Source organism: Peromyscus eremicus, chromosome 6 (assembly GCF_949786415.1).
Source record: "Peromyscus eremicus chromosome 6, PerEre_H2_v1, whole genome shotgun sequence".
Taxonomy (NCBI): Eukaryota; Metazoa; Chordata; class Mammalia; order Rodentia; family Cricetidae; genus Peromyscus; species Peromyscus eremicus.
Window position 1 is genome coordinate 29,900,794 of NC_081421.1, and position 24,241 is coordinate 29,925,034.

Consider the following 24,241-nt stretch of genomic DNA (forward strand, 5'->3'; position numbering starts at 1 on the left):
ATATTTCCAAATCTTCCTCCTGAAAACAATCTTCCCTGCCTCCAAACACCCATGGTGTTTAATCTGCACCTCGCTGTGACACTTCTCACTTATTATGTTAAAGTATTTACTGCGAAAACACTCTTTGGTGACACCTGCCTGTAACCCCAGACCTTGGAAAGCAGAAGCAGGAAGCTTGCTGCAAGTCTAAGGCAGACCTGGACTACCAGCCAAACTGATGTAACGAGACCATGTGAAAAACAAAAGCCTCACTGAAAATGAAATGAAAGCTTCTTGAGTAACTAAGGTAATGCCCAACTCATTTTTGGTTCTGTCCTTATTTTTAATTAGTTCTTTGAGACTATCATACAATCTATTGTGACCATACCCCCCCCCAACTCCTCCAAGATCCATGCCCTTCTCTATTCACCCAGCTTCTTGTTTGTTTGTTTTAAACCCATCCAGTCCAGTTTGTGCTGCCCATGTACTCTTGAGTGTGTGGTCCTCCACCGGAACCTGTCAACCTATCGGGAAGCATCCTTAAAGAACACTGACTCTCCCAGGAGCTGCCAAGTGCCCATAGATCTCAGCTAGGGGTAGGGTTTTGTGGTCACCCTTCAGCCTCATGCTGAGATTTTTGTTTGGCTGAGGTAGAACTTGGGCATGCTGTCAAAATGGCTGTAAGTCCTTATGTACAACTTCCCTGTTGCATCTGGAGAACACTGTTTTCTAACAGTAACCTACCACATCTGGCTCTTACAGTTTTCCTGCGTCTTCTTCTACTATGACCCTTGAGCCTTTGGAAAAGGGGGTATAGCATGATGTCCCATTTAGGAATGAGTATTCCACAGTCTCTCATTCTCTACATCTTGACCAATTGTGAGCCTCTGTGTTAATTGTTATCTACTAAAAAAAGAAGAGTCTCAGTTGAGGTTTGAGAGGTGCACTAATCCATGGGTCTAACAATAAGTCATTAGGAGTTAGTTGTGTAGTTGGTTTTTTGTTTTTTGTTTTTGTTTTGTTTTGTTTTGTTTTGTTTTAATCTTTGCTAACTGGGGCCCACCACCCAGCTCCCAAATAAATACATTGAGACTTATTCTTACTTACGAATGCTTGGCCTTAGCTTGGCTTGTTTCTAGCCAGCTTTTCTTAGCTTAAGTATTCCATCTATCTTTTGCCTCTGGGCTTTTATCTTTCTCTGTTCTATACAGCTTTCTTTATTTCTTACTCTGTTGCTTGCTGTGTAGCTGGGTGGCTGTCTCCTGGTGTTCTCTCTCCTTCTCCTTTTCTGGCTCCTCTCTCTCTTTTTTTTCTCTATTTATTCTCTCTGCCAACCAGTCCCACATATTTCTCTCTCCTGCCTAGCTAACAGCCCTTCAGCTCTTTATTAGAACAATCAGGTGTTTCAGGCAGGCAAAGTAATGCAGCTTCACAGAGTTAAACAAATGTAACATAAGAGAATTCAATACATCCTTGCATCATTAAGCAAATATTCCACAGCATAAAAGTAACACGTCTTACATTAATATCCCACAGCAAGTTACTGTGTCCATAATGGTGGTAGGTTATCTCCATGATCAGGTTCTTGATCCAGATAATAATGCCAGGTATCAGTTTTATCTTGTGGAGTGGGACTTAAATTCAATCAGAGAGTGATTGCTGACTCTCTTAACATTCATGTGACTAATGTACCAGTGGTCATGTCTTAAAAGGCTGGGTATATTGCAGCCCACAAGCTTCACAGCTGGGTAACATTGATGATTACTTTTCTCCTGTGGTAGCATGCATAGCACCTTGCAGTACCTTGGAAGCTAGCCAGTAAGGATGAAGCTTCCAGGTCAGTGCCAACTTGATTTCTCCATGTTCCTATGGGGTGTGTTCATCAATAACGTCTTGTCCTCAAGTTCTGGAGGTCAACCTATGGCACTGGCAAAAGACTGTAGTGTTTGTGGACCTATGGAATCTCACTAGCCAATAACTCCAAAAGAAGTAGCCCAGTAGGGGGGAAAAAACCATGATCCTGGGCACTTTATTTGTTAGCCTGGAGTGTCTAATAGGGCATTATCAACCCCATTAGAGGGTAACTCTATTTAAACTCTTTTTCGACATCTATATGTATATGTTTTGGTAAGTGTCTACAGTGGCAGGTTTCCTTAATTCCTTAATTACTTTTTCAAAAGGTATGCAGCGTCAGTATTTCCTCCCTCTTCTGCCCTGTCTTTCCACCTCCCACCCCACTAACCTTCTTTGTCCCACCCCTCCCTACTTAGTTAAGTTAAAATAGAGTCTTCTTCATACAATACATTCTGATTGTAGTTCCCCTCCCCTACTCCTCCCAGTTCCTCACCATCTCCCCGCCCATGCAGATTTAGATAGATACTTTCTATCTCTCCTTAGAAAACAAACAGACCTAAGAAATAGTAATATAATTGAATAAATACAATAAGATTTTAAAAATTGAAATAGGACAATAAAACCCAACAAGAAAAAGAGCCAAAGAAAGATTACAAGAAATACATATAGACACAGAGACACCCATTTGCACACACAGAAACCCCATAAAAACAAAAACAAGAAGCCATCATATATGCACAAAGGAACTGGAAGGTAAAAAAAGAAAAATAAAAATTCAATTCCCTGAATTAACATTATGAGACAAGAACCTCTAAAGATTTCATTGGATTCTTTTTGTGTTGGCCATCTACTGCTGGGCATAGGGCCTATCCTAAAGAGTAGTAATAGTAGAGACGCCCTTGGAGAGAACTGACTTCATTTGTAAGTGGCTATCAGTTCTCAGAGAGTTTCTGGGTTAGGGATGGGACATGTGTCTACTTCTCCTTTCAGCTCTGGGACCCCCATCTGGTGCAGACCTGTGCAGACCTGTGCATGCTGTCCTAGCTGTGAGTTCATATGTGGGCCAGGCTTGTTGTGTCTAGAAGGCCTTGACTCCTTGGTGTCCTCCATCCACTGAGGCTCTGACACTCTTTCCACCTCTTCCTCCCTGAGCGCTGAGAGGAGGGATTGGATGGAGACATTTCTCCCCTTTAACCCCTTATACTACCGCATTCTACCTTCCCTCCCTTGAAAGCCAACCCTCTTCCCCATGCTCCTAATTTCCTGACCTCTAGGGAAATTCCAAATGAAACACACGTATCAAAAATTCACAGCTGAAGTTCTTGAATCAGAAGATAAAATTAGGAAAAACAACTACATCACAATTCATCCAGAAATTCTTTCCCCTGGTAGTGGAAAGATCACAGAAATCAGTGGGTCAGGTGGCTGCCCTGTATGGAATCATTTCCATCCAAGCCTTTTAAAGTAGCATTGAGCTGACATTTTTTTTTCCTGTGTCTTCAAATACTCAAATTCTGCTTATATGCTTTGTGGTATTTTGAAAATTCAAGAAATATTTTCAAATATTGTTTGTTCTTTACAAAAAAGCAAAGTCATATTAAGTAATCCTACCTGACCTGTGCTTATCCTGTACTTATGCCACAGGACACAGCAAAAGTCGGGCATTAATTGTCCCATTAATGTTCATGCTACTATACGAGGCTATCTGATTTTCCTGTGTGAATCTTAGGCAAGGCTACGTTGAACATTGACTTGAGACCACACAGAAAGTAACTGGAGAACCCAGAAGGAGAGTCCCAGACAGCTTGGCATCCAGCTCTGCCCACTTGCTCATTGTTCTACATGAGTTACTGTAAACAGGACAGCTGGCTTCGGGCTTACACAACAGTTCAGTCCTCCTCTGATATTTGCTAAGTTACGTGACTTTGAAAAACCCTTGTCATCTCTCTGGTGCTCATTCCATCCTCTGTCAGATGATTCAAACCTGGAAGAGTTCCTAATTAAAAATGAATAAACTAGTGTTTATAAAATCCAGCCACAGGCTTCTTACGCTCAGAACAGCTCCTGCTTTTGAGAAGAAGCCACTCCACACAGTCTCTAAGTGGTGATTCTCCACTTGCATGTTTCTCCTCTTCTTTCCACTCCCTGTGAAGTAGCACTCACTTCTAAGGCTTACTACAGTATTAAAAAGAACAGAATGAAGCCTGGTGTCACATACACACCTAGATTCACTTGATTCTGTAAAACATCAGGTCCTTTACTCAGCTTGAAGACCATTCTTCTGTTATTTATTTATAGAATGAGTGTGAATACTGTTGGGCATGCTTAAAGTCAGGACCAGAGGTGACGAAGGAAGGAATTTCCTCATGCGATTACGTACAGATTGATGTAATACCTGACACAGAACAGGTTCTCAATGCACATTAGACTGTTAGTTTCTTCCTCTAACTCCGAAGGAAAACTGCCATTCACCATCAAGATTAGAAATGCCAGCAAGTTTCTTTGTGAACTTTGTATTCCTTCACCCACTATAATCCAGTGTGACAGACACAAAGGCACAATTATAAGGCTGAATGCCTTGAGTCCTCCTTTTCCTCATCATGTTACAAAATTTATCCCAACTGAAGTTAATATTATTTATAGGAAAAAATTAACTTCCAACCCACAGAGCCAAAGTGCATGTTTATAAAGAAGAGATTAGTTAACCAACCACTTTTATTTCATGGGTTGTACTTGAGGGATTGCACCTAAAAACTTATAGCTGGAACCCAAGGTCATGTAGATTTTCTAGTGTTTAATTCTGGAAGCTTTTCAGTTTTGCACTTTTGTATATGACCTATTTTGAGTTAAATTTCATGAAGTTTCTAGGTCCACGTTATCTTTTCATGCGTATGTGGATTCCACCTTTCTAGCGCTGTTTATTAAAGACACTACTTCTCTCCATTGAAATGTCTTTGCTCCTTTGTCAAAGATCAGTTGACTTAACCCCAGGTTCTTGAAACATGTTCTATGATGTATGTGTTTATTATTTCCCCACACCACACTGTCTTTATAGAACACTGAAATCAGGCAGTGTGAGTCCTTCAAGTTTGTTGTTCAGTATCATGTTAGTGATGCTAGAAGTTTTGCTTATTTGTGTGAACATTAGAGTTATTATGTTAATATCTACAAATAGATTTCTTGGATTTTAATGAGGATTTTAACTCTATAGTTAGACTGGGGGGATTTGACATCATCGCAACATCAAATCTTCTATGAACATGAAACATTTTTCATTTATTTAGATGTTCTCTGCCTTCTTTTATCAAAGACTTTCCCAGCTTCATGTCTTGTCTCTTCACTTAGTTATGTCTGCCTTCCAGAACACATGAAATGGTGCAGTTATGGTTTAAATCTGACAACCCTGGAAGCCTCATGTGTAGGAGGTTTGGGTACGGCTAGATGGGCTTCAAGATAGGTCTTGCAAAATCTGACCTAACTGATGTATTAGCCTCTAGATGAAGTTACAGTTTGAATAGATATTGGGAGATGGGAGACCTGTGGAAGCTGGCACTACTTGGAGGAATAACCCTACTAGGGACTTGCTTTATTCCTGGCCTCCTCCTCTCTTTCTCTGTCTATTTCCTGATCACCCTAAGCTAAGGAGCTTTTTTCTAACACAGGCTCCTACTGCCATGATAGTCTTTATTTCAGGTTGAAGTCAATAGATTCGGTCAACCGCAGAGTGACAGCTCTGAAACTGGGAGCCAAGACGAACCTTTCCTCTGCTGGTTTTCTCTAGTGTTTTGTCACTGTAGTAAAAAGTCTAATACTGTATATTTAAATCTTATTCATTATTTCTCTCCCTCCCCCTCCGTGTGTGTGTGTGTGTGTGTGTGTGTGTGTGTGTGTGTGTGTGAATTACAGACTAGTTGACTGGGTGACACTTGGGATTAGCAACTTACATAGGCAAGTGGCAAGTGAATGTTTTAATGAATGGAAATATGAGGGTGTCTGTGCATGATGTTGGAGGGACATGTATGTCATGGCCCATGAAAATCACACAACAATATTGCATGGTCAGTTCTCTCCTTCTCCTTTTACATGGGTTCTCAGTATAGAACTCAGCTTGCCAGGCTACATTTATCCACTGAGCAATCCCACCAGCCCAATACTGTATGTTTTTATGTCAAGTTTCATTTGTTTTATTGTTGGTGCATGGAAAAACATTTTACTTTTGCATACCAACCTCACATTATTAATTATCACTTATTAGTTACAGGGAAATTTTTCATCAAATCTTGGGATTTTCTACATTAATAACCTTAACATCCATGAGTAAAGATAATTATATTTCTTATTTAGCAAACTATATACTTTTTTTTCTCTTCCTTATTATTTCTCATTTTTACTTACATATATGTGCATGTGTCTGTATGTTGGTATGTACATATGGATGTAGGTGCCTGTGGAGACCAGAAGACATCAGATCCCTTAGAGATGCTGATTGTGAGCCACTCAATGTGCTTCCTGGGAACCGAAAACTATGGTCCACTGCAAGGACTATCAACCACCGAGCCATCTCTTGAGTCCTTCTCTTTCATGTTTTTACTTCAGTCAATAGGACTTTGGGTAATGTGTGGAATGGGAGCGGTGAGAGAAGAATTGCTTACCTTATTCCCCAACTGAGGAGCAAAATGCTCCATTCCTTCCTTGCTCTGGTGTTGAATGTGAAGTGTAAGTTCTTTACTAGGTGGAAGAATTCCATGTTTTTCCTGTTGGTTGAGTTTTTCAACACGAGTGGGAAGACCTCATCTTTGAAGACTCAGATTTTTCTTTTAACTTTTGCTTTTCATTTCTATATGGTTCCAAGTTGTGCTTATCTATCCATTTTATTTTTATGTCCTTCATTCCTAAAATGGTATAATTAAGCCATCTGGAGATTTTTTTTATGAGACTTCCTAAATAGCTAAAATTTTGCCCCCAGGTAAAATAAATTACAGCAATCCTGAGTAAGAGTGAACAGTGGTTTGCACTAAATGTCTTTGAAAACTTTGTGGGGAAACAATCAAAGAAGACCGTCTGTTTACAAATATCAGTTTCAGCCAGTTAATGCCATAGAGCTACATATGGAGACATGTCGACATTTAGTTTGTAAAAGTCAAATGATAAAGTAGTCTGCAAGAGAAAAAGCAAAGATCTATTTCTAATTGTTAATTTGTTGACAGTTTCCTACAATTATATAATAAAATTCAATCATTTTACACACACACACAGGCACACATGGGCACACACAGACACACACATACCTCATTCATGTCTCTCATGCCCCTCTACTTCGTTCTGAAAGTCTTCTTCCCAATATATCCCCCTCTTGCTAGGACTATCAGCTAGGCAGGGGCATGGATGCCCTGAAGAAATCAGTGTTCCAGGCTCACTTCTCTGCACACTGTCACTGTTTGTTATCTGAATTGGATCACTTTGTACTCAGATCACATGTCTCTTTGGAAAGTAAGAACTTTGAATGCAGGCTCCTGCACACACATAGTTGTAAGAGGTAGATGAAGGCTTGTCTTCTTCCTAGCTGGGAAGAATATATCTTCATAATATACATCCAAGAAGACCCTGTAAAACAAACACAAGAGAGAACAAAGAACATGCTTTCCATCCTCCCTCAGCAGGTGCTAAAATCATTTGTAGTTAGAAGTTTTCCTGTGTCCCAGCCTGCCGGCAGTTGGGACAAATCTCTCCCACTCACATCCCCCAAGTAAACACACAGAGGCTTATATTAATTATAACTGCATGGCTATGGCTCAAGCTTTTGGCTAGCTAGCTCTTATATCTTAAATTAGCCCATAACTATTTATCTATACATTGCCGCATGTTCCGTGGCTTTACCTGTGTCCCATTACATGTTGCTCCTTGGGTGGCTCACTGGTGTCTCTCTTCAGCTTCTTCCTGTCTCTCTTTGAATTTTTCTATCTGCCTCTAAGCTGCCCTGCATAGGGCAAATGGCTTTATTTATCAACCAATCAGAGCAACACATATTTGCAGCTTACAGAAAGATATTCCCCCATCACAGGTCCATTCATAGTTGTACAATCTTGAACAAACTAATACTTCCTTACCCTATGGTCTCCTTCTCAAGTGCCATGACCCATCACCACCACCTCCAGATTCTGCCCACCTACATCTTGGGATAAATTCAGGGCTATGTGTATGAGGAGCATGGGACTTCCTTTTATAGGAAACAGTAGGAAGAAAGAATTGATTCAGATTAAGATCCAGAAGGAAGGGCCACCAGAAAGGGTCAATATGAACCAGCTGCTTCTGTGGCCCGGTGAACCTGCCAGGGGTCCCTGGAAGGCTCATAGAAGGGCACAGGGAAAATGGAGGCTTTTATCTAACTACTGGATAGGTGTGCTCCTGGTGAGGCATTAATGGTACCTTCTTTTGGCTGTGCAGGCAGCATAGCAGACATGAGGGACCTATGCAAGGACACAGTCAAGTGGGTGGTTATGCACTGTAGACACGTTAAAGGCACATTCTGAGTAGTGTTGTGGGAGAGAATAGGGACCAAGGATTGTATGATAGAATCAGAAAAACACATCTGTATCAACAAATGCCAGGCATCACAGCTCACACTCTTAACTCCAGCACTCAAGAGGCAAAGACAAACAGAACTCTGTGAGTTCAAGGTTGCCCTGGTCTATGCAGCAAGTTCCAGGCCTACCAGAGCTGCACAGTGAAACCCTGTCTCAAATAAAAACATTTCAACATCTTAGTGTGTATATTTAAATTTTAACTTAAGAAAAATGTGTAGACAGTTAACAGGTCTACTAGAATTCTGGTACCTGTTGAGGGGGAGTGGAGAGCATGTTCTTTGTTTTGTATTTGGTGTGTGTGTGTGTGTGTGTGTGTGTGTGTGTGTGTGTTTTACAGGGTCTTCTTGGGTGCATATTATGAGGAAATGTTTTTCCTGTGTACAGGAGCCTGCATCCAAAGTTGTCACTTTCCAAAGAAGCACATGATCTGAACACAAGTCGATTGAATTCAGATCACAAAGGTGACAGTGTACAGAAAAGTGAGCCTGGAACACTGATTTCCTCGGGGCATCCATGTCCCTGCCTCACTGAACGTTCTAGAGAGACAGCTTCAAAACCAAAGGGAAATCAAACAGCTGTAGGGCAGAGCCAGAGGCAGAGCACCACCTGTACCGGCAGCCGCCTCTATTAAGGCTCTGGGAAGAGCAAGTGTCTGGCAGGGGCTGCACATCCCAGACACGGGCTGTAATGAATCATCGGGCATGTTAATCTGTTTCCTCTACTTCACACAGCTTGCTTGCTAAAGTGAACTCACAGCTTCGTTTTAGCCTGGACTCACATGAATTGTCTACACTGGCCAGGAAAGCGTAGACTGACTCTCCAGGGGCGAAGGATACCTATTTTTCTGAATTAAAGGAACACAACAAGAAAGCAGTCATGGGGCAACCGTGTTGGTTCCTAAGGCCCATTGTCAGCTTTCACAGTCACTCCTCCAGGGTAGAAGCTCTGAGAACTCACCTCTTAGGGTGGCAGAGAGGCAGGTGGCTGAAGGGCCATGGCATCAATCTCCCGCAACTCTGTGTGGTAAGTTAATGGTGTGTCGCACTGTTAATGAACTTGGTCTGGCCATGGTGACAGAATTCAGTAGTGAACATTCATCCTCAACTCAATAAGGAGAAAAATGACTTCAATAAAAACGACGTTGGATTCACAGATAAATTATCTATATTAAAATGGCACTTTCCAACAGTCTTCTTTGTTATATATTCACATAATTAATATCCAAATGAACGCCTCTTATATATGATTAGATAGGTGCTAAACTGTTTTAAGGGAAACAGGTAGGACCTTAGGTGTAATTGAAAATGTGTGTGGAAGCATGTTTATTCTGACTCTGCTGCCACAGTTTATAATCCTGCCTGCTCTAAGTCGAGAAACCTGGCCTGACTCTGGCTTGTGTGCACACTGGTGCCAGATGCTGGATAAGACAGGGAATAGATCCCCTTTGGGTAGCAAGTTTATAGCCTGTATGTTTTTCCACTTCTCCCTCCCTCTTCTCAGAGTCTAGAAATATACTTGCTGCAAAAGTCAGAGACTAAAAGAAAAGAAAATATACTCAAAGGTAGGAAGTTAGTAAGTTTAAGACCAACCTCAGCTACATAGTAAGACTGTATATAAAAAAAAATTAAGTGCTCGCTTCGGCAGCACATATACTAAAATTGGAACGATACAGAGAAGATTAGCATGGCCCCTGCACAAGGATGACACGCAAATTCGTGAAGCGTTCCATATTTTTTTGGGACCAAAAAAAAAAAAAATTAAAAAGTGAATATAACACTTGTGTAGGGTGGGGGATAGTATATGAATATGGCATACATGTGTATAGTGTGTGTGTGTGTGTGTGTGTGTGTGTGTGTGTGTGTGTGTGTGTAGAATGCATATTGGGGGTGTGGTATGTGCATGTGTATGCATGCAAGTCTACATGTTGTATGCCAGTGCATGTGGAAGTCAGAAGACATCCTTGGGTACCATGCACCTTTGTTTTGTTTTGTTTTGTTTTGTTTTGTTTTGTTTTGTTTTGCTGACATTGGTCTGTCACTGGCCTGTGGCTCACCAATTAGACCAGGGTGACATGCCAGTGAGCCCCAGGGATCTTCTTGTCTCTGCCTCTGACTGAGTGCTGGGATTATAAGCCTCCGCCACCACAGTTTCCTTTTATGTGAGTCTTAGGGACTGGGCTCAAGTCCTCATGCTTGCTTGGCAAGAATTTACCCATTGAGCCATCTGCCATCCAGAGCGTGGTTGCTTCCCATCATGATCTAGTAATGCCTTGTAACTATAAGACTTCTAGAGTCAAAACAATCAGAGTTGAAATCCTGGTTTTCACCACCTAGAAACCTAACAAAAACCATCAAGTCTCTGAGCTCAAGGTTCACCTAAAGAGTGGATGAGAAAGCATCATAGTGTTTGGCGACCACCTGCGTCATCTACAGTGTTCTAAGTAGTTAACAGTTAAGTAGGATTCATTTTGTGTTCTTCTGGATAATGGTGTTCATTTTATATATCCACTCAATAAATCTTTATTGAACACCTATGATGGGCCAGCAGTAATGTTCTAAGTGCTTGGGGATACAAAAATAAATACAGCAAATATGGTCCAGACCCCAATTAACTCCAATAGGGGCTGGGAAGATGGCTCAGTCATTAAAAGGGCTTGCCACACAAGCACACAGATTTAAGTTCAGTCCCCAGCACCTATGAGTTGTGGCGTGTGACTGTCAACCCCAGCACTGAGAAGGCAGAGACAGGAGGATCCTGGAGGCTTGCTACACAAGCAGCCTAGCAGAATCTACAAGGTTCGGGCTCTGTGAGAGACCCTGCCTCAAAAAATAAAGCTGAGAGTGATTGAAGAAAACACCTGATATCAGCCTCAAGTGTCCACACATAATTACACACGTGAACATGTAAACAACAAAAATGTGTAGTATGTAAAATAATCACTGAGCAAATATTTTCTATAATGAATTAATAATCAATAAGGGTCTTCTTTTAAAGCAGACAGTGAACAACAGTGACTAAATCAATCCTAAGAGTATAAGCAGTATTCTAATATGACAGTAGATAAAAGAAGTTATTTTACTTACATATGTTCATATGATGTTCAGCTCATCACAGACCTCATCCAAAGTCCATACAAGTTCTATTTAACCTTTGCCCTTATTTAGCTCTCTCATCTCAGCACAGGTCTCCTTCTAGAGTTCTGCTATGTTCGTTCCCTCTACTCTCATGTGTTCATTCAGGACCTCTCACGCTTTTGAAACAGATGTATTGGATTCACATGTGCTATGGCTTGGTTTAAAGTACCCCATCAAAGACCCGAGAGTTCAAAGCTTCATCTGTAGGCCATGATACTACTGGGAACAATGTAAAACATGGGATCTGATTATGAAGCATCATGCTCTGGGTATTGTGGAACTCTGGTCTTTGTTTTTTTTGTTTTTTTTTTTTTTTTTGGTTTTTTTGGGTTTTTTGGGGTTTTTTGTTGTTGTTTGTTTGTTTGGTTGGTTCCTCATATGATAACTCTACCAAGCAGTACTTGCCCTATGTAACACGAATTGCTATGTAACATGAATAGTCCTATTAATAAAAAACCTGGAGCCAGATATTGGAATGAATGGCTGAGAGATCAGAGGACTAGAACAATCCATAGCTACAATTTCTTACTGCTAGGAAATGCTCAGTCTAAGACATATACTTCCTGTATACTCATGCCTTATATACCTTTCTGTGCCCTGCCATCTTACTTCCTCTCACCCAGCTACATTACTTCCTCTTTCCGCCCAGCTCTATCACTTCCTGTCTGTCTGTACAGACCTCTACAACTTGATGGTTAACTAGTGCTGGGATTAAAAGCATGTGCCACCACACTGGCTCTGTTCCCAGTGTGGCCTTGAACTCACAGAGATCTGGATGAATCTCTGCCTCCCCAATGCTAGGATTAAAGGCTACCACTGTCTGACCTCTATGTTTAATATAGTGGCTGGCTTTTCCCTTTGATCCCCAGGCAAGCTTTATTTGTTAGAGCACAAATAAAATATCATCACAGCCCTAGTCTACTGCTTCGCCAAAAGTGAAAAGCAATGAGGCAAAAATATAGGCAAAAATCTTCAAAACTGTTAGCCAGAAAAAACCTTTCTCTTTTTACAGAGATTATTTTAGTAGTCTGTTACAATAACAGAAAGCTGAACACTGTACCATGTTACTTATATTGAAGGACCATGTTATAAATAAACTCTGTCTTTTTATTAATTAGTAATGCTCCACTCTTTTGTGAAGCATTCTGTTATCGTAGAGGCTTCAACAGGAAGTCGCATTGCTACACTGTGCTGTGTACAGGTGGCATTTTGCTTCTCTGTCCTTCTAGCAGTAGACAGCGAAGAATCCTCTTCTGTGCTGCCACAATGAACACCCTTACACCCCTATCTTTGTGGATTCCTTGGTGGTGTTTGGTTTCTTTACATATCCAGGTATCAGAACTTGCAGGTGGGATGCGTGTAATGGTCACTGTATCATTTCCTAATCCTCTTGTGCTTGCCAAGGCACAGCATTATTTGATGCACTAATACTTTTCACTTGATGGAAGTTAGTGGCATTTATTTCATTGTTTTGCAGTTCACATCTCTCCTGTCTTCAGATTACTTTTTAGTTAATCGAGCTCTCTCTCTCTCTCTCTCTCTCTCTCTCTCTCTCTCTCTCTCTCTCTCACACACACACACACACACACACACACACACACACACACACACTGCTGTGGTACCATTGCATATGAGGGAACATTGTCCACTTACCCTGGGTCTCCTACCATTTCTTGCTGATTCTAATCACCCACAGTGAATACGTCAGTATTATTTGACATTCTGCAGAAGAAAAAAAAATTCTGAGTTTGTCATCTTTGATTTAATCTAGTGATTACTTTTGCCCTTTAAGGGTTTTTAGTCTTGTTTAGGAATATTTTTTTCTCTACTTAAAAATTAGAGTTCTTTTCCCCAGACATTACCTTTTATGATATTTGTATTTTTGCTAGTCTATTTAGAACTTAACTTTTCCTGAAGCCAGATATGGTGGCAAACGTCTTCATTCCAAGCACTAGATAGGTAGAGAAGGAGGACCCAAAGTTCAAGATCAACCTCTGCTATGAAGCAAGTCCAAGGTCATCCTGTGATTGCTGAGATCCTGTCTCAGAAACAAAACAAAACAAAAAAACACTAACAAAAACTTCTCCATCTATCTCTCTCTCTACCACACACACCCAACTTAAGTAGAGTTCTGTTATATTGCCTTGAACTACTGGGCTCACAGGTTCCTCCAGGCTCAGCTTTCTGAGTAGCTTTAACTACAGGCAGCACTGGCTGCTGTGTCTGGCTTTAGAATTGATTTCAATTAGAGGTGCTTCACATGTAGTGTGAGGTAGGTAGGGCCCCACGAGGCTCCACACTGTGGGCCAGTTTTCTGATCTATAAAATATGGTGGTTTGTGTTGCTACTATGAACATAGGACTGTGTCTTTGCTAAAATGCTTTAAATTTGGTTAATTTAATAATATGCTAGCTAAGAAACATACCCTCTTTGTAAGTTTCCCTTTCAAGTGCTTCTGGTATTTTAATTGTGTTTATAGCAATAGGTTCATTTACATATTGTTAGGAAGCATTAACAACTTTAGAACAGCACCCTATCTAGATGTCAACACAGCCCTAAGGCTCCTCTAAACAGCCTTTTATATGCATTAGTAGGATTTTCCATTCTGTGCACAGGGGGCTATGAACTGTATCAGTTGTTTTACATCCATAGCTTTTGATGATATGTTTTCTATTAGATTTTTTATATCATTAAAAACTACTAGGCTTTTCTCAATCCCAGTCAGCTTGCTAAACACTCATTACTTTCCACAGTTTATTTGTGGATTCTCGTTCTTGTTTGATGTAAACATTCATGTCCTTTACAAATAAAGACAGTCACATCTCTTCCTTTCAGCTCTTTCCTTTTATCTCACTTCTCACTGCATAGTTAGAGTGCATGCTCTGTGAAGACTAGGGGCACCTTGTTTGCGCCAGACTCTGAAGCATCTCTATTAAGATTGAGGTTTGTTCCAGGCTTTAAGAGACCATGAAGGAAAGTGAAGGAAGGCCTGGTCCTCCCTGGGACTTGCAGAAACATGAACAGTCTTACCACTTTTGTTGCATCTCAACAAAAGCAACAACTGAGTTGACTATAATTTTCTGCCATGCATTGCACTGATGTATTAATATCAACTCCTCTTTATGTTTTGAGTATTAAACTGTGCTTGGTTATGTTGTTTGGAAATTACACTTGGATTTCACTAGCTGTCATCTCACTTATATTCAATAGCCGTCAATGAAATTGGCTTTTAACAAAGTGTGTATGTTTGCAGGTGTACATGGGTGTGTATGTGTGCATGTATACATTGGTGTGCATGTATATGCTGTGCTTATTCACCTTGGGTCACAGAATTGTGCTAGCTTCATGAAATAAGACAATCTCACCATTTTTTGAGAACTTCTTTATACCAGGAAAATCATCTATTTTTTGTGAGTTTAGCTCAGTTCCTCTGTGAGCTGGGTTGGACATGGCAGCCTGAGGTTCTTCCAGGATGATCCTTTTTTGGACGGATGATAGCACTCCACACACTTCCAGGAATCCTTTTCATTTCATTCAAATCTGTAAGCTCACAACAATTCCTTCTGGCCCCACCCCCTTGTACACTGTATGTGCCTTTCAGATGCCTGGACATTCCTCCTTTTCCATTCTCTATTGCATATATTTTGATCTTTAAAAACTACTCTCGCCGGGCGGTGGTGGCGCACGCCTTTAATCCCAGCACTCGGGAGGCAGAGCCAGGCGGATCTCTGTGAGTTCGAGGCCAGCCTGGGCTACCAAGTGAGTTCCAGAAAAGGCGCAAAGCTACACAGAGAAACCCTGTCTCGAAAAACCAAAAAAATAAAAAATAAAAATAAAAATAAAAAAATAAAAACTACTCTCATCAAAAGTTGATTTCTCCAGTTTATATTTTCAAAGATTTTTGTTTGCTCACTTTTGGGGCTTTTTTTGGGGGGAGGAGGGGTTGTTGCTTGTTTTGGTTTGGTTTGGTTTTGGTTATTTTTGTTATATGGTGGAGTTTGGAGGGATTCTTTGTGTTTTCTGAATCAGGGTCTCACTATATAGCCCTGGCTGGCCCCAAACTTACTATGTAGACCAGGCTTATAGCATACTGTGGGGGGGAGGGGGTCCAGCCCCTCAGGAGCCTGCTCCCAGGGTCTGGGAAGAATCTACACTAGCTGAATATCTAATCTTTGATGATAATAAATGAATCTATGTACTCAAAACTCTTTAGTCCATACACTTTATCCTTCTGAGTCAGTTCTCTCTCTACACAGCTTCTATCTGCTCTCATGCTTAGCCTCTCTCTCTCTCCCTTCTCTTCCTGTCCTCTCATTGCCCTAGCTAAGCTCTTCTGCTAGTGATCTCATCTTTGTCCTCCATTCCTCTGTCCCCCATCTTTCCTTCCTCTCCTACTCTCTTGACCTGACTCAAAATCCACCTACAACCTGCAAAACCTTTCCTTGCTCTTTCTCCTTGGGCAGATCCACTCTAACCCTAACCCAGAGTCAGGAATTTTGCCCAGTCTTCACTCTGCCTGGTTATGCAAAAAACCTGTTTGTTCTGAGTCAATAGCTCTGGGATGCCACTAGGCCTCTGAGAGAAAGGGATGGTCTGAGCTTCATTTGCACAAGAAATAAAGCTATGCATTTACACATCTGCCTGTCTCCTAGGCCTGGGATATAGGCATTGTCTCTATAGGGGTGTTACCTAGTACAGATCAGCAGTAGGTCTGAGAGGCTTATACTGTTTGCCATTATGGTCTAGGAGTTATGGGCACACAAGACATTGATAGTAGGAAACAGCTGATATATTAAAAGCTGAATGACATCAAATATTCCTTGATATTTGACTTCTCCTCTAGAAGGATTCCTTAATCCTTCAAGGTATATCTATCATATATAGCTGAATCTCTATTTCATATTCTTGTGGCCTGCAGCACAGGCTAGCCTTGGATTCACAAAGATGTGTCTGCCTTTGCCTTCCTAGTGCTGGGATTAAAGATATGCACCATCATACCCAGCTCAAAGGAAATTTTTATTTTACTTAATAAAATTGGTAAAATATTTTATTCTGAAGGGTAAAAAGAGCATCTCATATCAACATAAGAGGGACACAGCTAAAAAGGTATTTAGAGAAAAATTCATAATTTGGAATATATTAAACACATAACAAGAAGATTAAAAAATTTGAATGGAGTGGTTCAACTCAAAGGAGTAATAGAGCTGCCCAAAGAAACAAGAGCATCAAAGTAAAGAAATTAACAGCAAAGACCACTGGGGTGGAAAAGCATGGAATAGCCAAGACCAAGCATGTTCTTCTCAAAGCACATGTGTGTGCAGGTTTCCCAGTGCTTGACTTTATGCTATATTCTAACACTGGTAAGAAAAAAGGAATAGAACTAGAATATTCACTTTTCTCTATTTAATGTTGAAGATTTTGGTTGGGAAAATCATGTGAAAGTGAGTTTCCATATCAACAAGCAGAAAGTAAGGTGAATCTTCATTGCGGCACTTTAGGGCTGATTCCAGTACACTTGCTCTTTGGTGTTAGCTCTCCAGTCAGCCTGAATGGGTGCAACTGGGGCCACACCCCTTTCTTGCTATGTCTTCTCAGATCTTTAAAACAAACCTGAAAATGAAGAGAAATAAAACATGCAATGTGTTCAGAGCTGTGTTCAGTAATATCAACTCTTCTCTGTGGAGGCCTTAGGAGAATCCATTGTATTCAAATAGATTTCCTTCCTTTGAAACTAATCTTAGACAAACTAATAAGACATGATGGAGTGTACATTTCACTTCTTCTTTGAATGAGGTAGCACTGCGTGAGCAAGAATGTTCTCAGGTTCAGACTTAAAGTCATATCAGGCAGTTTCACATCACAGGCAAGAAAGTCAATGGCAAATAGCTGATGCAGAAGGAGGCCTGGATTCCGTCCATGAGGTATGGAAAGAGGAATTGGAAGCCACACATCACAGCTGTGGCCCAGATGGAGCATGGAGAAACTGAAAGGGAAGGCCTTTTTTGAGTAACTACCAAGAACTGAACGCTGCAGAAGAGCAGAGACCCTAGCCCTGCTCTCTTGTGAGCTTGCCCAACATTTTTAAGAGAATATTTCAGAAAACTAAACAAAACACTCCCAAAATGAAGAGTCTGGGCAGGATGATACACAACTGCAATGCCAACATTCAGGAGGCTAAGGCAGGATGACCACAAGTTCAAAGCTAGCCTGGGCTGCAGCATGGGAACCTGCCTCAAAACTAGCAATAAAATAGAAGTGTGGGTGGAGAGATGGCCTGCAGAAGTGGTGAAGGAGCCATTTGCTAGTCTGAAGAGTGAGGCTTCCAGAGATAGTGAGTAGCTAGGTGGCACCAGGTGGTACCAGACAACACCAGCTAAGTGTCCAGCCTCACCTTCTGTCATCAAAACCCATTTCTAAGCATCAAACTAAGTCATCTGAGGATTCCTCATACATGGTGCTGAAAAGTGAGGTTGGGGGCTTCTTAGACTTCCTGGGCTTCACAGGCTGCATCAGAGCTGACTGTCCCTACAAGCAAACAAGATATACTTCCTTACAGGAAATAAGAGTTACCCCCTTACAGGTAAACAAGGTGCACCACTTGCAGGTAAACAAGAGATACCCTTTCCCCCCACCAGGAGCTGGAAGAGTATTGGAGTCCTAGGGATCTGGGCATCTTCTCCATGAAGGAAGCCATGAGCATAAAAATTTCTCCATTTTGAAAGTGATAAGATTCACCTTCTTAGATGAGCAAACACGGCACAGACATGTTAAAACAACCTCACGTGGAAAAGGATCCAGAAAATGCTGAATGCGATTTCAATTCTACTACTTTAGCATATGTACATTGTGCTTAATTTCTATTAAGATGCCTTCCTTGTCTCCGAAATGCAACTCTAAGTCTGTTACTAGCAACGAGAGTCGAGGAGGATGGAACAAGAAGCCTTCAAGAATGATTCTGTGCAAACAGGCAAGCTTTTTCCTTCACAGATTAACAAGCATTAATGTTAATGAATTCTGAATTGAAATGACATCCCGACAAAGTGAAAATTATCACCTGAGACTTCAGCTTGAGTAATGGCATGATAGCATGTGTCAGGAATGTGGTAATTGCTCTAATAGAGAAGGGGGCAGTGTTCTCCCAACCAGCTGCAGGAATGCTGCACTCATTTAAGCCTGAGTCTCAAGTGTGAAGTTAAAATATGATATATCACAATGATTCAAATGAACCTTCCCATGGTCCAAAGGGAAGAAGTGGGCACAGCTGAAGTTTGAGAGAGAGGCTGTAGGCAGAAGGAGAAATCAGAATTTTCCTTCCAGAACACTTGTTCTTTGCTTGAGTGGTTACTAGGCAGTCTCACAGGACCTTGGCTGTTGCTGGATCTCTATAAGATGAGGAAAATACATCACATGGTTTGGAAGCTGCTGGTCCAAGGTGACAGAGCTAGTAAATGGCAGAGACAATGGCAAGCTTCCATTAACTCTAAATCCCCTCTGCTGTGCTGTCCTGAAAGGTGTCTAGGGATCCCACACCACACAGGAAGCTCCTCTGTGTGAGTCCTTTCTTCCTGTGCTCTCTCCTAATGGCTCTGCAGTCTTTGCTGGGAGCTTGTATTTATTTGTCTTCAGTTGCTGGTTCTGAATTGATTCCACCTTGGATCTGAAGTCTTGCTCTCAGATGAGCTGACTGAGGAAGCGCCACCTCTGTGAATGAAATGATAAAGCAATGTCAACTCTAGGTATATGCCTTTATCTGTGAAGTTGGGGCACGTATGCCTATGCCACAGGAGTCCATTTTCAAATTTGGTGATGCAGCCCATGGCAGACTGGCCAAGTGAGAGACCTTCATGGCTGAGTCCTGGAATGGATTTTGCTTTTGCTCCACAATTAATGTTTTAGTCTATATCTTCCAAGTGTCTGGCAAAGTTGATCTGGCTCGATTTTGTCATTGCTTTCAACTGGGAAGCAATATGTTAGAATCCCACCCTGCTTAAATGTGTGGAGCACATCCAGATGAGAGAAATGAGAAACAGAAAAGGAGGAAAGAGGAAGAGAAGAGAGCAGCCGTTATTGCTTCTAAACCTTCACATCATTTCAGAAACATTCCATTTTCTCAGGCCACTTGTCAAACATCCAAACTATCTATTAAATAAAAGGGGGGAGGTTCACAGGAGCTGCGATGTGGCTCAGTTGGTAGAGTGCTTGCTTAGCATACAGAAAGCCCTGGGTTCCATTCCTACCACCACACAGACCAGGCATGGCAATGCACTCCTGACATCCCAGCAGGAGAAGAAGTTCAAAGTCATCCTCAGCTACACAGTGAGTTGAAGGTCAGCTTGGGGCTTGGGATACTTGAGACCATCTCAAAATCAAAAACCACATTTTTTTCCTGACAAGGCATGGCTCGATAATGCTGCTGCTCTTTCCATCACTGGGAAATTGGCATTAAAACCAGCTGTTCATCTTCATCGTGGAATCAAGATAAAGCTTCATTCCTAATTAAGTTCCTTCCTTTAAACACTCTGGAAAAGTCTTCGCCAGTTGGCTGGAAGACGACTCTCCCCACTCCCTCACTGCACACTCTCCCCACTCCCACACTGCACACTCTCCTCACTGCACACTCTCCTCACTCCCTCACTGCACACTCTCCTCACTCCCTCACTGCACACTCTCCTCACACCCTCACTGCACACTCTCCTCACTCCCTCACTGCACACTCTCCTCACACCCTCACTGCACACTCTCCTCACTGCACACTCTCCTCACTCCCTCACTGCACACTCTCCTCACTCCCTCACTGCACACTCTCCTCACTGCACACTCTCCTCACTCCCTCACTGCACACTCTCCTCACTCCCTCACTGCACACTCTCCTCACTGCACACTCTCCTCACTCCCTCACTGCACACTCTCCTCACTCCCTCACTGCACACTCTCCTCATTGCACACTCTCCTCACTCCCTCACTGCACACTCTCCTCACACCCTCACTGCACACTCTCCTCACTGCACACTCTCCTCACTCCCTCACTGCACACTCTCCTCACTCCCTCACTGCACACTCTCCTCACACCCTCACTGCACACTCTCCTCACTCCCTCACTGCACACTCTCCTCACACCCTCACTGCACACTCTCCTCACTCCCTCACTGCACACTCTCCTCACACCCTCACTGCACACTCTCCTCACTGCACACTCTCCTCACTCCCTCACTGCACACTCTCCTCACTCCCTCACTGCACACTCTCCTCACTGCACACTCTCCTCACTCCCTCACTGCACACTCTCCTCACTCCCTCACTGCACACTCTCCTCACTGCACACTCTCCTCACTCCCTCACTGCACACTCTCCTCACTCCCTCACTGCACACTCTCCTCATTGCACACTCTCCTCACTCCCTCACTGCACACTCTCCTCACACCCTCACTGCACACTCTCCTCACTGCACACTCTCCTCACTCCCTCACTGCACACTCTCCTCACTCCCTCACTGCACACTCTCCTCACTGCACACTCTCCTCACTCCCTCACTGCACACTCTCCTCACTCCCTCACTGCACACTCTCCTCACACCCTCACTGCACACTCTCCTCACTCCCTCACTGCACACTCTCCTCACTCCCTCACTGCACACTCTCCTCACTCCCTCACTGCACACTCTCCTCACTCCCTCACTGCACACTCTTCTCACTCCCTCACTGCACACTCTTCTCACCCTCACTAAACTCTCCCCAATGTCCTCACTGCACACTCTCCTCACTCCCTCACTGCACACTCTCCTCACTCCCTCACTGCACACTCTCCTCACTCCCTCACTGCACACTCTCCTCACTCCCTTACTTCACATTCTCCTCACTCCCTCACTGCACACTCTTCTCACTCCCTCACTGCACACTCTCCTCACTCCCTCACTGCACACTCTTCTCACTCCCTCACTGCACACTCTCCTCACTCCCTCACTGCACACTCTCCTCACACCCTCACTGCACACTCTTCCCACCCTCACTAAACTCTCCCCAATGTCCTCACTGCACACTCTCCTCTTTCCCTCACTACACACTCCCCAACATCCTCACTGCTGATTCTCTGACTCTCTTTCCTTTTGTCCCTTTCCTCTGAGCTAAGATATCTAATCACAGCCCCTGAACATGTGTAAAAGCCAAGTTTTCTTGCTGACTAGTTGTGTGTGGGCCCAGATCAGTGGTTTTAAGCCTGTGGGTTGCAATATAAGATATTGCAGGGTTGAATATAAGATATACTGCATATCAGATATTTACATTATAATTCATAACAGGAGCAAAATTGCAGTTATGAAGTAGCAACGAAAATAGTTGTATGGTTGGGAGTCACCACAACATGAGAAACTGTGTTAAAGAGTCACAGCATTAGGAAGGTTGAGAAGCACAGGTCTAAATGGCAGAAATAGGGGGAAAGTGTAGGGTCACATCTTATGTCCTCCCAAATTCATCCTAAGCCTCTGTCCTGTAGCCAGTCCATATCACAGGATGGTGTTATACCATGCACAGTATATATGCAGAGGCACGTATTTAAACACACTTAAAGGGTTGCTCAGATAAATATCAAAGGCTTACAATATGCCTAGACTAGGGATGAATGGTATATGTGAGAGCCAGTTCCCACCTCATCAGACCATTCCTTTGGACAGATGTCTGACTGAGCCTCAAAGAAATCCAACAACAAACTAAAGGAGCCTTTTCGCTGTGGCCTCCCCCATGCCCCATGCTAAAGGCTCCTTCTCAAAACAATAGGCTAAGGATGCTCTCTGCATTTCAGATCAGAAATCCAGCTCATCCATGGAGCAGTTGCTCTGGAATCCACTGCATGTCTCCAGAGCAGAGATCAGATCTAATGTGACAACCGCCAGGTGAAAATCACAGAAGCATAAGATGATGCGATTTGATTCCAAAGCATATTCTACACTCTCGTGTCAACAGCCGGACCAGGCATCTGTGAGGCACAGACTCACATGCATGCTGAGATGTCCTTCACCTTCAAACGTTCTCATGAGCTTTGAAAGTCAGCGTCCTCAGCACATTGCTAAAAACTATCATTTTAAAGATAAATTTCTCCAAAACAACATTAGCCAGTTGCATTTCATTTTATCATAATCTTAAAATGGTGTTGAAATAGCTATGAAACATTTTTCTTTTTTAATTGTGCACATGCATGCGTATGCGTGTGTGTGTGTGTGTGTGTGTGTGTGTGTGTGTGTGTATGAATATGTATGTTCTGCTCAGGGTTGGAGGCACATATGGTGTGAGTATGGAGGTCAGAAGACAATTTTGTGGAGTCTTTCTTTCACCTTTACATGCCTTCTGGGAATTGAACTCCAGTTGCTGGGCTTGTATGGCAAGCACGTTTATCTGCTACCTTCTCACTGCCCCCTCCACACACAATGAGACACTTTCTAGTACTACCTCCTTCATTTAAGATTTTTTAAATGAAAAGTAAATGGGCATGCGACCTCCATAAGCTCACTCTCAGCATTGCACCATGCTGTAGCCCAGGCCCGTTTTGTCTGCACAGCTGAATTCAGAATGGAAACCACTGGTCTTTGGTCTTTGGGAGCAAAATGCTCAACTATTCTTGAAGTGAGTGGGATAGAATGAAGAGGTAATGCATGGCAGATTTTGACGTGAACATTTTTCCTGCAACATAAACCCCACAACAGTCTCTCATCTCATCTCATGGAATGTTGATGTCTTTTTAGAGAAACACCTTTTACCAGCAAGAGGAAATGTCCTAGTTAGGGTTTCTATTGCTGTGATGAAACACCGTGACCAAAAGCAACTTGAGGAGGAAAGGGTTTGTTTGGCTTACACTTCCACCATTGAAGGAAATCAGGACAGGAACTCAAACAGGGCAGAAACCTGGAGCAGGAGCTAATGCGGAGGCCATGAAGAAGTGCTGCTAACTGGCTTGCTCCTCATGGCTTGCTCAGCCTGCTTTGTAATAGAACCCAGGACCACTAGACCAGGGATGGCACCACTCACAATGGGCTGGACCCACCCCATCAGTCACTAATTAAGAAAGTACCCTACAGGCTTACCTACAGCCTGATATTACAGAGGCTATTTTTTTTTATTATTAAGAAAAATTTTTATTCATTTTACATACCAACCACAGGTGCCCCTCTCCTCCCTCCTCCCACCGCCCAGGCTTCCCCTGCCCCAACCCATCCCCAGTCCCACCTCTTCCAAGGCAAGGACTCTTTTGGAGAGTCAGCAGAGCCCGGTACATTCAGCTGAGGCAGGTCCAAGCGCCTCCCCCTGCATCAATGCTGTGCAAGGTGTCCCACAATAGAAATGGGCTACAAAATGTCAGCTCAAGCACCAGGGATGGATCCTGATCCTACGACCAGGGGGCCCTTTAAGCAGATAAAGCTATGCAATTGTCCTGCTTATGCAGAGGGCCTAATCCAGTCCCATGGAGATGCCACGGCTGTTGGTCCAAAGTTCATGAGTTCCCACTAGCTTGGTTTGGTTGTCTCTGTAGGTTTCCTCACCATGACCTTGATGCTCCTTGCCCATAGAACCCCTCTTATCTCTCTTCAACTGGACTCCTGGAGCTTTGTCTAGTGCTTGGCTGTGGATCTCTGCATGTGCTTCCATTAATTACTGGACGAGGGCTCTATGATGCCAGTTAGGATATTCACCCACCTGATTACCA

At 42.7% G+C, this 24,241-nt stretch overlaps 1 long non-coding RNA gene and 1 other non-coding gene across 2 annotated transcripts in view; both read left to right on the forward strand.

Moving 5' to 3' along the window:
- LOC131912389 (uncharacterized) overlaps nucleotides 1-22,649 on the forward strand; it is a 33,090-nt gene extending 10,441 nt beyond the window's left edge. Inside the window, exon 2 of the long non-coding RNA XR_009379616.1 lies at nucleotides 22,346-22,649. This is a non-coding gene — a long non-coding RNA (uncharacterized LOC131912389). The remainder of the gene's footprint in view (nucleotides 1-22,345) is intronic.
- LOC131913987 (U6 spliceosomal RNA) lies at nucleotides 10,046-10,152 on the forward strand. Its single transcript, XR_009380048.1, has one exon. It is a non-coding gene; the product is annotated as a U6 spliceosomal RNA (small nuclear RNA).
- Nucleotides 22,650-24,241: the final 1,592 nt, after the last annotated feature.